This window comes from Vanacampus margaritifer, chromosome 2, assembly GCF_051991255.1.
Source record: "Vanacampus margaritifer isolate UIUO_Vmar chromosome 2, RoL_Vmar_1.0, whole genome shotgun sequence".
In the NCBI taxonomy this organism is placed as follows: Eukaryota; Metazoa; Chordata; class Actinopteri; order Syngnathiformes; family Syngnathidae; genus Vanacampus; species Vanacampus margaritifer.
In genome coordinates this window covers 13,140,401-13,155,904 of record NC_135433.1, presented here as the reverse complement: position 1 = coordinate 13,155,904, position 15,504 = coordinate 13,140,401, and positions in this window count along the sequence as shown.

Below are 15,504 nucleotides of genomic sequence, written 5' to 3'. Positions count from 1 at the left end.
AAACGTTACACTGTAGTACATTTTTGGGAACGTTTGTAAAATGTGTTTAAATAATTGATGGTTTAGAGTCTGTCAGTCTCTCTGACCCCCACCCCCACCAAGGTATTCTTATTGAAAATTGGAAATTGAAAACCACAACATTTTGGGACTTTGGAAAAGGTATATTGACCCTGTAATAAGATGTATTTTTTTTAGTTTGTCAGTGGCTGCAAATGAAATAATATTTCAGTTTTTCTTCTGCTAACATTTATTTTAGACTGTAGAGTGCAGGATTCTTAATGTAGCAACAGGGGGCAGTATATGCTTAAGTTCATATCAACGTCTTTCATGTCTCTCCCGCCCTGTCTCTCTCTCTCTCTCTCTCTCTCTCTCTCTCTCTCTCTCTCTCTCTCCTCTCTCTCTCTCTCTCTCTCTCTCTCTCTCTCTCTCTCTCTCTCCCTCTTTCCCTCTCCCTCTCCGTCTCCCTCTCTGTCTCTGTCTGTCTCTGTTTGTGTGTCTCTCTCAGCGACATTATAGCGGCTTATTAAAAGAACATTTAACAATATACAATCCATACAAGTCACATGGCATCCTGCCCCAGGGAAAGGGCTAGAGTCGGTACGTTTCTAAATAGTCAGAATGGATAATGGTCTCTCCTTCACTCAGTTGAAGGCCAGAAGGCAAAGCATCACGCAGATGCTACAGAGGCAATTAATCAATTGTGCTGTCACCATGCTGATTAATGATGGAGACTCCCAGTACACACTTAACACTTTTGTCAGCTTGTCAGTCATATTCTGATGAAGGAATTAAATTTCCCCTGAAGGCGCTGTGCTCCTACTTCTATTACACTCCTGCACAGCTGCAGCACTAATATTCTATTGGTTTAACATTTAATTACTGTACAGAAATGCTGGGATGCCGTGCAGCCTTCCAGGCATGGCACTGAGTCTGCAAATGGTCTACTCTCTAACAATGACATTGTTTCTTCCGTTTGTGATAAATGCTAAATGCATTTCTCTATAAACACACATGAATCGATGCTCAGCAGTTTAATCAAATCTACCCCATATGAATGACCTGACCCTCATCAGTCATCCATCTAAAAGCCAGTGGTGCGCAGTCTGGTTAAATGGAATATGCGATAAGGGTTAGTGCACCCTTGATGGAGTGACAACACTATCAGCAAAAGAGCCTTTTATTTGAAAAATTGTACTAATAAAATGCACTGATTGGCTGGTGACCAGCTCAGGGTGCACGCCTCTCGACCAGTGACAGCTGGGATAGGCTCCAGCATTCCTGCGACTCTAATTAGGTACCGAGAATGAATGGAAAGATAGTAACATGTAGCCATCTTCTGAACTGTCAGTCAAAGCTTACATGTTACACACTTTGTCTGATGTGTGTGTGTGTGTGTGTGTATATATATATATATATATATGTACGCACATACATATACAGACCGAGGTTCTTCTCCATCAATTGCGTTTACAGATAACGGCGGGCACTGCTCATTGGGAACTTCAAAGCAGCAGAAAATATTTTGTGTTTCCGTCCACAAATAATCCTGTCTCAGAGCTGTACAGACAGTTCCTGACTTCTTGGTTTGTGCTCTGACATGCCAATTGTTGGATGTAGGCATGTGTGTGCGCCTTTCCAAATCATGTCCAGTCAACTGAATACTTTCTGGATTCACTTCACATACCGTACCTGTATTTTAATCAAAATAACCTTACATAAATATATACGTCCATCAATGCACCCATTTTCTGTACAGCTTGCCTTCATTAGGATCAGGGGTGAAAGGTGGGATGCACCGTGAACTAATTGCCAGCCAACGTGACACGGTTAAATATTTCTAATTGCTAAAAAATGTCACTTAGAGACAGTTTGATAAACTCCCATGAGAAATGTTAAATTAGAGCAACTATGAAAGAAATCAGTTTTAGAATGGATTGTTTCTTCTTGCTTTGGAGGTTACACGGTTACGGTGTAATACTGTTCTTTATGTCTGTAATTGCACATGAATTAGTACACATTGTGACGTGCCATATAAATGCTGACCCATCAGAGCAATATGACCTCATCAACTACCTTAGTAACAGAGTTCACGCCACCAAATTACACTCTGAGCCGCACATTCTGCCCCAGATATGTAGACTGTTGACATTTAACATTTTCAATTGATATTTTTACTGTTTTTGAATTTACTTATAGGTATATAGATGCCATATAACTATGTGTAGTTGAATGAATAACACTGTGATAATGTTTTTGTGAAATATATTGGAACCTCTCACTCCCTGCCAGCTCTTGAGATAAGAATGTGTATGTTTTAAAAGTTGTCAAGTTCTCATGTCATTAGTCATTTGGTGGTAAAAACTGAAGGTCCAAGGTCAAAGCCTGTCTACATCATTTCTCCGAAGCTGGTGGGGAGCTGAGATGATCATGTCAGTATCTTGTGCCTGCTTATTTTAAACACTATCACTTTGTTAAATGTAAGAGGCGGAGAGAACCTTTTCTACTAGTATAAAGCGACTGTGTGTTTCCATATTCGACACACTGGGAGCTTAACATCACCTTTCGAATGTAAGCTTTTTTCCTGTGTCTTAAGAGCTCTTAATAAACTCCTTGCAAGGGATACTTTTTGATATGATCTCAATTCTGATTTATTTGAACACGCAAAAGATTACTCTTAATAAAGTAATCAAATAATGCCTTCAAGACCCAAGTTGGGTCAAGCTGGTACCATATGCTGCCAAAGTAACATTCTTCCTATCACTAACACTCAGTCTCACGCCTTCAGCAGATGGCTCCACCACAGGAACGGGCTACAAAATTCTGCCTTACTGTATTGTTTCATGTTTGAGTTCTTGTTCTTCTCTCATTCTCGTGCATTTTTTTGCAGTTCTGGCATAAAACTATTCCCCAGGCGCCAGGAATTTTGGGTAGAGCAGCAGGAGGCTTTTCAGTCCTCCCACCTGACCATCAAAGCCCTTTTGAGGGTCATAGTAAGGACATGCTAGTTCCCCATGACCCCCCTCAGAGTACTCAAGAAGGAAGAGTTGGACGGATAAAAGAGGATTAAATATAAACAGAAGGATGGAATTTGGCCGCGGGTATGAAGACCAGTGCGTGGTACTTGTAGATAATGGGTGGATGCGGTAGTGTTCATAAAGTGTCAATTGGGAAGCATATATGTTTTTTTTTTTATCTTACTTTCAATGTTGCTAGTGCACAGTACTTACGGCAGGACACATCTACTTTTTACACCGCTATCCCATGTTCTAGCCTCGGGCGAGTTGCAGTCTGACGCTGTGAGCAGCGGGGTCCATCCCAGACAGGTCACCAGTCAAAACCCCCACAGGAGTGAGTCTGAGGGCCTAAGGGGAGTTTTGAAACCAGAACACATCACAGACATGCTAAGCAATTTCAGTCTTGCTGAATTTCCTTCATAACATTCAATTATATGTCAGTTTTCTGTAACTAACTCAAAACCAGTACAGTTAATATCATATATTAATAAAAAATAGTTTTACATTATTTTAGTTTTATTATTTAGTTTGATCCATTTGAAAATTTGTCAGTAAAGCCTTAAGATGTTGATCACACCTCACATTGAATAGTGTCAATTTTTGGCAAAGGCCATGCCTATTACAGTGTCGCAAATTCTAATGATGGACCGTGACAATAAAAGTTGCTTTAACTTGACCTAGATGATCCTATCTGATGAGAGTCTAGGCCTGAAGACATATATTTCATCATAGTGCTAGCGCCACCTACTGACAAAAATGTTTCTCCTGGCAGGTTAACCAGATCAACTTGATATTTCCTCTGAAGTGTTTAGGCCTTCATTATCTTTTTTTGGTGTGAAATACTGTTGGCGTGGCAACACATTGTTTGCACACAAAAAATGCTGATTTTGAGGGTCTTAACATGGATGAAAACGTTGCACACTCATCACACCTGGCAAAAATAATATTTAAATAGAAATGGATGGATGGGTAATTTATTGTGAGATTTTTTTAAAAAAATGACTCACCACTATGAATATTCAACAAATCAGCCCTGGTTGTACATTTCCCTTAGATCTACAAAAAATTGGAGGCATATGAAACAGCCCAAGACCTACAAAAAAAGCTATATTTTGGAGCCATATGTAAAAACCAACAGGAATTCGGCCATTTGGATTTATTTTGTTTCAAATTTTGCCCCATTTTTGACCTGCTATTGAAGTCACATTTTAAAGAACTCCTCCCACAGATTTTATCCAATTGATTTGAATCCGTGGTTGTTTCATCTAAAGATGTTGCAGATGAAAAGTAAAATCAAAACTTTTCATTTCACCGAATTGTCACTATGGTGAAGCGCTGTTTTGCCTAGGAAAAATTATGCCAATCTGGGTGGTCTAAACATGCGTGAACTCATGATTAAATTTTGAAAAACACAAGAAGTCTGGCAAAAAAATAAAAAATGTAATCCACATGCAAGTACCCCAAAGAGCCCTTTATAGCTGCCCGCAGCTTTAAAGAAAAAAAAGATTTTTTTTGTTCATGTTAATCCCAAAATATTTGTAGAATATCTTGAACTCGTTTTTTTTAAAAAAAAATTTATGAGGAGCCTAAGATAATGGGTGAGGTAACAAACTAATCTCTTAATGCTCAACAAGGCCAATGTTTTAGCTCTGTGGTGGAGTCCCCACATCATTAGATCTCTATTAACACATCTTGATCCCAGACAGTCGTACCCAAAGGCTTCTCATTACATGTTGGGGCCACAATGCTTATATTTAATCTTTGTCTGTCACAATTGATTCTCATTCTCTTTGGTTCATTGTTGTCTGCTGATTCCCATCAAATCAATACATTCTTTTTTCTTTTTTAAATCTGTACATATCTAATGTTAAAGCCCATCATGTCTTATTGATTACAGACCTTATTGCTACGGGAGACTCTAATTACATGTCAGTATGGTTTGATTTAATGAGAATCATAATACAGTGTGAGCTTATTTAATTGCATGCCTTGACTATAGTTTGATGGAATATGAGTCATTTTTTATTTTTATTCAATTTACACACAAAAGGCACCCTCCAGCATTCTCCATCTGCTTTCCTTTCCAAGAAAGTGCTGATAATGCGGTCTTGTATTCCATCTCGCCGACCCCATCCCTTTCATGGCACGTGTTTCCACCCTATGAATTATGTATCTGATTAATTAGGCTCGTCATGATAGTGTATGGTCAATTGTTAATTCCTTTCCGTTCTAGTTCAAACAAAAACGAAAGCCCTTCCGTCCCTCCCCCCCTCACTGCCATTATTGTCGGCTGTGTTATGGATAAGAGGGATGGTATTTGTTGCACCCCCCCCGGGATGTTGCCGGGCATTGCACATGGGAATACAATGAAATAACAAGATAACAAGATAAAAGCCTCGTGTCGGGCTTCAAAGCGGAACGATAGCTTGAATAGAAGAAGAGTTGGTTGCTGGTACAGAATAAGCCCGCATTCATTGAAGGCAACAGCCAGAACCAAGCATGCATTCATGACATTATGTATGTATACGTACACTCATGAATATGAAGAGATCAAAATACAGTACAACCATCTAATATGATTTGCAACTGAAACACAACTCTTCTCCCCGATGAACCTCAGGATATTCGCTGGTCAAGATCCTCAAGTACATAGATTAATCTTGGATGAGCATGAGTCCGCTCAAACATTTAAGTCTTTTAATATGCAGTCAAGGGTAAATAGTTGGTTGTGGGATTCAGCTCCACCTGCCCATGCCAACTATTCATTTCAAATTATTACTGTGAAGTAGAGCGTGGGCTCACACTCAAAATCTCCTCTCGCCGTTCGTGTTAACGTCAGAGTGACGTTCGAATGGAATCACATCTTGTGCTTTTCCGTAAAACAAAAACACATAGTTAGTGGTGCAACGGATCATCTTCCATACTAGTGGTGCAACGGATCACAAAAGTCACGGTTCAGTTTTTTTTATCAGCAAAAAAAGAAAAAAAAGATCAATAGTACTTTGGCTTTATTTATTTTGTAAAATGCCTTTTTCCCATTAAATAAACAATAAATAATTTCAAAATGTCTAATATAGCTGTTTAGGATTGGGGAACACAACTTTTAAGTGCATTATGAGGCATTCTTATTTTTACATGGTTCATGTGTAAAATAACAAGTTATTAGTACAGGTTATTTATTTGAAGAACGGTTTATGTGCGCCCAAAACAGTTTTGTGCTCAAAATGTCCTCTTGTGTAGGACAAGGGTAAACTGCTGTATCCTTTACTCTATGGAGAAGGTGATCGGATTCCATCTGTCACCCCGACAAGACCTGTACCCCTCCAGGACCTACAAATGTGTAGTAAAAATCGTGGCTGACCCAGTAAGCTCATATCTAAAACCGATAAGGACAAGAACAGTTTTTCTCCAATGCAGTCTTAATAGCAGTAGTGGGTAGCCAGTCGAGGTTGCTAGGGCAACGCCCTACCACACATGGCCATCACCACATTACTTGAAGACAAAAAAAATAATATTTAGAGTTGAATAAAAATATTTTGAACTCTATGTACAGTATTTGAACCTCCATTGCAGGGAACATCTGTAAACTTATCTACAACCAACTTGGCATTGTTACTGTGTGAATCCAGCGGTTTCGGGTCAGTAGACACAGAAGCGCTAAACGAAACAAGAAATGTTTACTGATCTTTACTTTCATCCAGTTTTGTGTCATTTTTAAACGGAAGACATCTGGTTAGAACGTTGCACCTTTTCAATGCCATCCAATGTCACGTTTAGCACCGAGCAATCTCAGGGTGCAAATCTGTTATACTTGCTGGATAGCACCTTGAGCTCTCCTAGCTCAAGGTGCTACCTGTGCAAAAAATTAACATTTGCTGTTATCGATCCACGCTGTGCCTGGAATGTGGCGCATCATTCGGACATTGGAACACGTATGCGTGAGCCATGAATGGAGAGAAGGAATGTTTTAGATGCTCGTGTTTGTTATTGTGGAGAATTTGCACAAATTGCTCTCTCACATTAGACTCTTTTTGATTGCACAGGGATGCAAGGGGAGGTTGTTGGGAGGTGCCTTGTGCATCCTTTGACCTCTTATTGATCACGGGATTCAATAACTTTATTGATTGTCCCTCTTTCCCTGCATAGGGATCAGTCAAGCTCATGCACCTGTCCACTGATGCGCTGCGGCCAGTGCTTTGTTTTATGCATGCCAAGGAGGGAAATTACAAACAAGTCACTGAAGGTATTAAATGACTGAGCATTTGAAAGATGAAATGCAAGCTTTGAAATCTGCGACACTGTTCATCCCCACCACTAATCGTCCATAAACAGTGACATGTGGTGATACTTTGTACTACGTACAAGCGTAACATTCATCTGTTTTGCTGTACTCATTTTCGTAATCACACTGTGTGCATCTGTGGGAGGCATTAAGTGTTTGTGTCTGTTGACCAATCATGCAAATCAGCTTAGTGCGCGCAGCTTTCTAGTAAGGTAATGCCAGACACCGAACATGGTTCAGCAACTTCCTGCTTCCTGGGCTCCAGCTGGCGGAGTCGAACCGTTACTTGCCTATGATGCAGGTTGGCATGGGTTCGCTTCCCTCCCTGGGAGGCCATGTTTGCGTGAAAGAGTACAAAAAAAACTTCCTGCTTCCTCTTTGGAAAACTACTTCACGACTGTCAAGGACAAAAAGGAGAAACAAAATTGGGAGAAAAGATGAAGACATTTGAACGTATCTCTGGCATATGATGGAATCCTCACATCTAAAAAACAACAACCACCATTAATTAACATAGCATTGCCAAAGAGAGCAATTTAAACACTTTTGGTCTATCTTTTGGTCTATAACAGATTCACATGGAAACTGACCTATATTTCAGGGGTGTGCACAGGTAATTTTTTTATGATTGAAATCCATTCGTCAACGGGTTGGACATCGTGCACTCTAAAAAGAGAATTGTTGAACCAATTTAAGATTAAAAATTGAATTATTGACCAACTTTTTAAAAAATCACTTCAATTGGTAACATACGATTGAATTGAGATAGTCCAGAGTCAATATATTCAGTTTAATTAATTATGAGTTCATTATTCACTCATTCACTGCCATTGACGACTATAGACGTAAAAACTCCATGTGAACTATGAAAACCTATAATTTTTTCATTGTACATTTATAACAGATATAAAATTATCATGCGATTAATTACGATTAAATGCCCCTTATTTTTAATATCTATTTTTTTAATCAGGCCCATCAGGCGATTCAAAATTTTTAATTGTAATTACTCATATGACTTCACTAGTTAACTAACGATTAATCACAAATTTTATTTCTGTTCTAAATTTACAATAAATGTTTTTTCTAAGTTTTCATACTCTTGTTAGCAAAAGTGGATTTTTTTTAACTAATAGAAATAGTTAAAATGAATTTTTGACGTCTATAGCCGTCACTGGCAGTGAATGAGTTAAATGTAATAGTTTGGATTAGAGACACTTTGGATCTAATTTAATTCAGGTGAATATATTAAATTTAATCAACTCATAATTCATTAAACTTAATATATCTACTTTGGACTAACTTAATTCAATTGTGTGTTACCAATTGAAGCCATTTTTTAAGTTGGTCAACAATTCAATTTGTAATCTTAAATTGGTTCAACAATTCTCTTTTTAGAGTGGGAGTGCCAACAGAACTTTAATAAATCCCAGGTCCAAAATGCACTGCCCGCCACTCACCAAAAGTAATGGAACAATTGACTGCTCAACAGTTCCATGGCCAGTTAGGCATATACTGTAGCTGCCAATGGAACTGGCTCCCTTGTATATATATTGATAATGTGACTACTCACAAAAGCAGCAGGATGAATTCACAAGTGTTTCAAAATAAAGTTGAAGGTACATCACAGTGCAGATGGACAATAACACAAAGCATAAGTCGCTTATGTCCAAAAACTGCATGTGAGTGTGAGGGCTCGTTGGAATGCTGCAGTAGAATGAATTACATTCGTCAAGTCAATGTATCAAGCATGTGCATATTGGGGGAAGAAATGCAAAGCAAAAACATAAGGATGAACAGAGGACACTTTTGAGTTATGTTTGGCATCATTAGCATTTCAAGGCTCCAAATCTTCAGCGGCACTTCAGTTCGCTCCGTGCAAGCATCTACCAGGAGTTTGCAAGCACAGGTTCCTCACTTTGAAAGGTCAGGCAGAAAAGTAGAAACAGTTCCCATAATGTCTGAAGTACGATGCAAGGTCTTAAAAGGCATAGCCTACAATGAAGGGGATTTCATCAAAACATGCAAAAGAGAGCCACGGAGGGTGGCGACGGGACAGGGGCAGTTTATGTGTGCCATATGTATAATGTGGCTCTAATGCAATAACATTCAAAATTGTGGCGCTTTACCTCTGAGTTGCTTGGCTACCACTGACCTAATCAATTGATACATGTTGTAATTATTTATGGATACTACATTTATGTTAATGAAGTAATTAGGCAAATAATTAAGTCTAAATGAGTTTGCAACTGTTGTAAATGGCTAGAATACTTAAGAACAAAGAAATTTGTACCAGGCCACTTTTAAAGGTGGGGTCTTTAAGTTTTCACTCAGAAATAAACACTTTATAAACACTGGATGTATTATACATATGAAATCCTTCTCAATCAACACCTCTGGGCTTTGTTGACATTGTTAACATTTTTACTGTTTTATTTTACATTTCACCTGTTTTGCATTTCATTATAGATGTGTTGATGTAGGTGTAATTATGTTAACCAAATATAACAACACACATATTGGATGACACTGCTTGGGTGATATGCAGTTGTGTGACCAGAGATCTCTGTAATAAATCAACCTTGCAAGGACCCTCTTCACAAGAATCTCATCTTGGATTTATTTGAACACGCAAAAGCTTACAAAATAAAGCTAATCTTTCAGCTTCTGTTAAATGTGTGGTGGTGATTTTGTCATCAACCACAACCACCCAGCCTGTATTTTTGCCATTTTGTTGTGTTTTGCCATAAGAAGGACGTTTCTGGGCGGAAAGTCAATGTTTACCTCTCCAGCCAATCACAGAGCGGGGGGCGTTTCGGCTAAGGCAGGCGCAATGTTGACGTGAAGAGTGGGGGTTGAGCCATGGGAGGAGTCTGTTTTGAATTGCTTGTTTACCAACACAAATGGTCAAAACTCAAGACCCCACCTTTAATGAACACTAGGTGGCCCGATTCAGTCATGTGATGGCCATCGGGCCACCCACCGTTAATGTTGAACCCTAATGTAAATGAGTTTTACATCCTGTGAGTTATGTGTGGTATGTGTGTCATACATGAATTGTGCAGCGTGCCGTGTGGGTAATGGACACGCTGTTTATTGAACAAAACTCAGCCTTCCCCCGTCGTGACTCTTTTATGTCATCACTGTGCGGCCATTTACTTTAAATGCTTACATCTGTGAGCTCATCACATCACCATGCGCACGCTTACTCCAGTCCGCATATAAATCTGTACTTGCGAGAGACGTGCGCATACGTCATTCGAGTAGCTGGCTGTAAACGTGATGCTAGCCTAGCCCGATGCTAGCCGACCCCGACGCGTGTGTACAACAATTGCTCTTGAGTGAAGAAAATGAAATGAAAACGCTAGCATGCTGTCCTGGTTCAAAGCTTCAAAAAAGACCACGGTCAAACGCTGAGGTGGATTCGCAGGCTGACACAGCACGGATGTAATAAATAACCTGGGCTGCTCATGCTGTAGCGAGAAGTGAAGCCGGCGGCGGCCATCTTGCGTTGCCTAACACATTGACGTTTCCGCTGCATACTTTTTACATTATTTTCTTCCTCTACAGCGAAAATACCGCAGTGTGTGGCGTACGGTTGTACCAATAAGTATAAAATAAGTGTGGGAGATGCTCTAAATGCAGATTTCATCAGTAAGAATGTGAATATAAATTTCCTGAGTGCTACTCAAAGATTGGTCTGCGTCATCAGAACCAGTTATTAGAAACATCAACAGTGTAAACCTAACTTCTGAAAGTCACGATTCACAATACTGAGATAATATACTCTGAATGATTGATGCAAACAATGAAGTTTGTTCTTTGCTAGGCTCTCATGATCCCATACAGTACAATTACTACATATGCATATTGCACTGCAACTGCGGTTTTAAAATTCCAGAGAAGTGAGGATACCCTGTGCCCTGTGTGAGTTTATGAGAAATATTTTGTGGTTGTTCTAATAGCCTAAGTTGTGCAGGGTCTGGTTTGTGGTTGGAGGAAATGGGTGGGGGCACTACCAGAAATCCTGCTTTGGGTGCCAAGTTACTTAGGAACGCCACTGTGTGCCAGTGTCATCCAAAACAATACATTCATTACATAAAGGCAGTAAACACAATAAAACACTAAAACAATGACAATGAGTTGAAAATTAAAGAATCAAATGTTTTTTTAAGACAAGTTTTAAAAATTAATGTTTCGAGGGAGGTCATTCTAAAGATAGGGAACGGTAATGGAAAAAGCTCAATTGGTCATGTCTTACATACCGTTTGTTGAAAAATGCATCAGACACGTCATAGCGACATTGGATTAGTTGTATCATACTTGCCGTACAGCAGTTTTCGTACATTTATGCTGTCATCTAATATGTCTCATCAGCCATCATGGAATGTGTACGTCAGTGTCTGTTGCGTCCAAGGGTGTGGCCGAGTGTTTCATTCAGATGAAGCTAATCAGTAGTGGCATTTGCACCCATGTGCACTGAAATGGAAAATTTCACGTGGACTGACTGACAAACACCTCACAAGTGGATCCACTCCACAGCTCTCAAAGCAAACGTTGCAGTTACATGGCCAACAATTAATATAACTACAATTGTTTTCTTTATTTCTATCTTAAAAAACACCCAAAATATTTTAGCTGCTGTGTGTTTTTTTTTTTGGACAACCATTTTAGTAAACACACTGTGTGTTTTCACATTGACCTGACAAAACGTAATTTTTCGTGACCTACACTTGTTTGTATGCTAGTAAATCTCTGACTATATTATTGAACGTAACCCATGGCAACCAGAACCAAAATGGCCCCCCACCCCAAAAAAAGTTGCCATCTCAGGCAATCTACAAGCGCTGCCTCTCTTCCTTTCCGGACATAGATCATAATTATCCGATCATCGGCAGTGATTTCAACCTTATTCAGGATCCCTGTTTTTGACAAGAACTTCCTCTAGAAAATAGGCTACTGAACTGGGTGCATGCAAGTGAGTACCACAGCATTGTCATTTCTGACCATGCCCAGTGTTTGTCCCACACTGTTATCATATTTATGAATAAATGACATCCGCTGAGCTCAGTGTCTGTCTGCTTGTGCCTTGATCAAATCCACCAAAATGGTGGTACACCACCTGTGCCACAACTTAGACCTGATTTTAGCTGGTCTACATTGCATTCTACTTCTGTCACCAAATTGTCAGATGTGCCTGCCAGGGGCCGTGTAATAAAAAGATGTGCCGGTTTTTACAATGAGCACACATCTGCTTGTCTACTGAAATAGGGCACATTATATCAAGCTAGCAAGGCTATGGGAAACTCTACAAGTAATTCGCACCTGCAAGGACGGTCCCAACTGGGCTTCATAAGCAGCTTCATATTACATGTAAATACTGTATACAGCATATTATGTGTGTGGCATTTTAAAGATGTTTGACCATCAAATTTGCTGTTATTGTTTCATTTTCTATAATAATTAAGGTCTGAATTTTGGAAAATCTACAGTAATTGAAGATATTTGAACTACAGATGCTCCCCAACTTACGAACGAGTTACGTTCCGAGCGATCGTTCGTAAGGTGAATTTGTTCGTAAGTTGCTTCAGTGCTATATTTTGTATTATAATTTATGTTTAAAGAGAATACGCACAGTACTGTACTACGTATGTTAGAGAGAGAGAGTGAGAGACACACACAGTATGTACATGTACGTAATAAGATAAATAAAATGAAGTTTAACTTACTTTTGGAAGATGTACTCGATGCTTAAGGATTTGATGGAGGAGGAGGAAGAGGAGGATTTTATATCATGAGAGGTTCTTCGTCGTCGCTGGAATGGGCTTCAAAAGTTACTTCCTCCTCCGTAACTTCAATGTAGGAAGAAGTTGAGGGTCGCGGAGAAGAAGATGAGGGTTGATGAGTATCTTCCTTGGAGGATTTACTAGAAACTGGCCGAAAGAAGCGATCTAACGACGATTGCACAGTTTTCTTCTTTTTTCATCATAAATGATGCGGTAGCACTGTATGGCATCATTCAATTGATTTGCAACCTTTGTGCAACGTTCAATATTTGGGTCTTGCTGCTCGAAGAGTGCGATGGCTTTATCTATGAGCGACAGGCGTTTCTTCTTCTTCTTCCTCCTCCTCGACATGTTGCTGAGCCTCCAATGCTGGGTGAGCTCTCACAGCGCCAAGCGGCGGTATTAGCGGCGGAAAGAAGCACTACAGTACTCGGAAAAAGGTGCGCAATACAAAATCTAACTTACAGTATCTCTTTCCGAACATTTTTTGACATGCGCGCAGACATGTTCGTATGTACCGTTGTTCGTAACTCGAATGTTCGTAAGTAGGGGAGCGTCTGTATACGTGGACATGTTGGTCAGAGTAGAATCTACGTAGGAGGCCAGTGGGGAAAAATGAACTTAGAGACCTTTTGGACCATTCGGCATGGCTGATTGATGTGACATTTAGGGCAGGAAGGTTTTTCACTTTGATGGCAGCTCAAATAAATTTGAGCCTCAGTGAATGAGCGCTTTTAATGCCTAATAACATCCAGCCATTGTGCTTGGACTAAATCATAAATGGGATGTTTAATAGCCACCATATTACCAGCTATGGACAGTCGACAAGACTGAAAGCCATCCATTTTCTATAGCGCTTGTCTACGTTTGTGTCTCAGTGTGCCGGCGAAAAAGTGGGGTTACACTCAATTTAGAGCTGGGATGGCGAGATCCGGTCCTCGAGGGCCGGAGTCCTGCAGGTTTGAGATATTTCCCTTCTTCAACACAGCTGATTCATGATCAGCTCATCAGCAAGCTCTGACTAAGCCTGATAATGATGCTGTTAATTGGAATCAGCTGCAGTTCGAGTAGTGAAATCTCTAAAAGGACCGCAGTTTGACATCCCTGATTTAGAGTCTTCAATTACCTTAGCGTGGGTATTTTTGGAACGCGAGACCAAGCTGGTGCACGGGGAAAACATGTAAACTCCACACTGGATAAGACTCAAACCCAGAGCCTCTCAACTGTGAAGCAGGCATGCTTGCCACTGTTTAGCCAGGACAGAAAAATTTAGATAAAAAGGTGATTAGGATCTTGAAATCTTGATCTGGGAACCTAGTAACATTAACTTACTGAATTGTCACATTAGCATGCTTATTACTTAATAGTATGCTATCGTCATCCTCATTTAAGATTTCCCCAAGACAGTCAGAGCTGCAATTTGATTTAATATGAACTCATTCACTGCCATTGACGGCTATAGACGTCAAAAATTAATGTTAACTATTTCTATTTAACATATTTTTTCCACTTTTGTTAACAAGAGTGTGAAAACCTAGATTTTTTTTAATTGTACATTTAGAACAGATATAAAATTTGTGATTAATCGTGAGTTAACTAGTGAAGTCATGTGATTAATTACAATTAAAATTTTTAATCGCCTGACACCCCTAATTTTTTAGAATCTTTTCTTTTTTTTTTAAATCGCGTCAGGCAAATTTAATATCTGTTCTAAATGTTCAATATTATTTTTTTTTAGGTTTTCATACTCTTATTAACAAAAGTGGAAAAAGTGGAAAACTAATAAAAAATAGTTAAAATGAATTTTTTGACGTCTATAGCCGTCATTGGCAGTGAATGAGTTAATAACATTAATGATAAAATCACTCAAAAGACCCTTTTATGTGACATCAGACTACTTCCCCTCAGACCACAGGGTGATTGTTCACGTCTATCACCTGTGTTTGCCAATGGGATGAGATACACAAACAAATTAACAATGAAAGTTAAAGTGAGACTAATGATGTGTTGTTCTCAAATCAAACGCAGAGTCGTTCACCGGATTGTCAGGCCCCGCTGACAAGCATATGACTAATGACTTTTTAATCTGTCAAACAAAAACGGTGGCTGAACCTCTCAGTTCGGAGGTTCGGGGTTCCACGCGCTTGTGTAGACCCCCCACATTCTACACCAGAGGTGGGCAATCTCGGTCCTCGAGGGCCGGAGTCCTGCAGGTTTTGTAGGTTTCTCACTTCCAACACAAGCTGATTCCTTTTTTTTTTTTTCCTTCTTCAGGAGAGCTCAGTATTGTTCATTCGATTTGACATCATCATTGCTCTCCTTTTTTTTTTTAAAAACAAACAAACAAATAAATTAAAAAAAATTAATAAATGTTTTTTTTTTAAATATATATACATATATATATACATATACACACACATAT